Source organism: Fukomys damarensis, unplaced genomic scaffold, assembly GCF_012274545.1.
Source record: "Fukomys damarensis isolate Sample0158 unplaced genomic scaffold, DMR_v1.0_HiC HiC_scaffold_11, whole genome shotgun sequence".
Classification (NCBI taxonomy): Eukaryota; Metazoa; Chordata; class Mammalia; order Rodentia; family Bathyergidae; genus Fukomys; species Fukomys damarensis.
In genome coordinates, this window is record NW_022900923.1 from 12,734,896 (window position 1) to 12,736,903 (window position 2,008).

A 2,008-nucleotide genomic window follows, 5' to 3' on the forward strand; every position below is an offset into this window, starting at 1 on the left:
GTGTGTGTGTGTGTGTGTGTGTGTGTGTGTGTTGGGGGGATACCCCGGGGCTCCCTGCAGAGACCACACCAGGGCCTGCTGCTGGCTCAGTCTACACTGCTGCCAGGGCCCAGAGCCCCAGGCTGTTCGGGGTTGGAGAGCCGGGCCAGCTGGGTCCACCACTAGCAGTGACAGTAGGAGCAGTGGCTGGAGCCAGTGCAGCGTGGCCTGCAGCTCCCGGGGGAAGGCGCCCGGGTGTGGGGTGCTGCTGTGCCCAGGAAATCGGGAAGGAAGCTCAGATGGAGCCAGGACCGCGCAGGGTAGAGGTGACCGAGGTATTGGAACGACAGTGGCCTGGGTTCAAATCCTTCTCTGCCGCTCCTGCGCTCACATCCTGATCTGTGCAATGTGAAGGACAGCACCTGCCCAGCAGGTGCAGACATGGGACCTCGGGGTATGGGGCCTGGCACAGAGCAGCTGCTTAGCCAGGGACACCTCTTGCCAGGTTCAGAGTGGGTTTGATCTCTTAAGGATCCTGTCTTGCCTCTGCACTTCCTAAAGTGCCAGCCTGAGTCTGCGCCCAGCTCATCCTATAAGACCCTGCGGCTTTAAGAAGACCTTTCTAAGGGGCGGGGGGGGGGCTTTAGCTCAGCGGTTCCGTGGCCTGCCCTGCAAGCGCAAGGGCCCAAGTTCAATCCCCGGTACCAAAAAAAAAGAATACCCTTCCTCCTTGGGGCCGGAGCCAACTGGCGCCCTTTGTAGCCTTTGCGGCGCTCGGGATACTTGAAGGGCAGAGGGCCCAGATCTTAGGACCCCGGTCCCTGCTGGCTGGAAGCACTGCTGGGGCCCAAGAGGGAAACAAACGCAGGCGCTTCCTTTTCTCATTTGCTACATGTACTGCAGTTAAATTATTTACTCCCCTAGTTAGGATGAGCGATGACCTTGTCTCATTAATCATCATACTCAGTAAATACTTCAGAGTCTAACATACCAGAGGCTCCCTGGAATCGCTTGCTGAATAGCATTAAATGAAGTAACTTTTTTGCTTGTATCTGTTACAGATGTACATAGGTGATTTTTAAGACAAAGTTGAAATTTTAGAGTGGTTTTATATTGAGTGCGCTACAGCTTGGATGTTGAATGTCCCCCAGAGGGTTGGCAACCAAGACTGGAGCCGGCGGGGCCTAGTGGGAGCTTTAGGTGACTGGGGCTCCCTGAAAGGGGATGGTGGTGCCCGCTTCCCTCCCTCCCTCCCTCTTTCCAGGCTATGAGGTGAGCAGTTCGCTCCCCCAGGAGCTGCCACCATTGCCACCCAGGACGCCCACCACAGGAACAGATCCCACCCAAAGCAATAGATCCACGCAGTCCTCGTCTGGCGCCACCAAAACCGTAAGCCAAAATACACTTGTCTCTTTACCCCTGCTATTCTGACAGAAAGTGGATACAGAAGCTTTATGTTTGGGTTTTTGTTGTTTGGTTTTTTTTTTGGTACTGGGGATTGAATTCGGGTCCTTGCGCTTGCAAGGCAGGCGGCGGAACTGCTGCGCTAAATCCCCAGTCCAGGACACACAATTTAAAAAGAAAACAAAAACAAAAACGAGTCAAACTTACATTCATTAGAACTTATCTGCGTGCGGGGTTGGAGGGTAAAAGAATGGCGAAGTCAACACCCTCAGAACCAGAAGTGGTTCTAAGAAATCCAGAGCTGCAATATGGCCAAGCAGTATGTAGGCGTAGAAAATAGAAATGAGGTGAAAGGACACTTAATTGATAGTTTATTTAACCTAGGATGGGCCCCCGGAACTGCCCTGAGCGCGGAACCGAGTCTGACTCCCTTAGCAGGCCCGGCTCCCTGTTGGGAGGCAGACACAGCAAGGTAACCTGGACGCAGCCAGTGGCCTCCTCCGTGTGCTAACAGAGAAGACCCAGGCGTTCACTCCGCGATGCGCCGCACCAGCGCGTTCCGCTCCCGCTCCTCCCAGGCTTCGCAAACCCCCTCGGCGCCGGGCCGTGGCCGCGGAGTCCTGGG

The 2,008-nt window shown here is 55.3% G+C and overlaps 1 protein-coding gene across 2 annotated transcripts in view; it reads left to right on the top strand.

Annotated features, from left to right (window-relative positions):
* Positions 1–1,188: 1,188 nt before the first annotated feature.
* The window catches only part of Sccpdh (saccharopine dehydrogenase (putative)), a 34,905-nt gene continuing 34,085 nt past the window's right edge, over positions 1,189–2,008 (top strand). Inside the window, exon 1 of one of the 2 annotated variants that reach the window (XM_033762057.1) lies at positions 1,189–1,368. The gene's annotated coding sequence lies outside the window, so the exon portion shown is untranslated. The remainder of the gene's footprint in view (positions 1,369–2,008) is intronic. The other variant, XM_033762058.1, reaches the window with a different exon arrangement.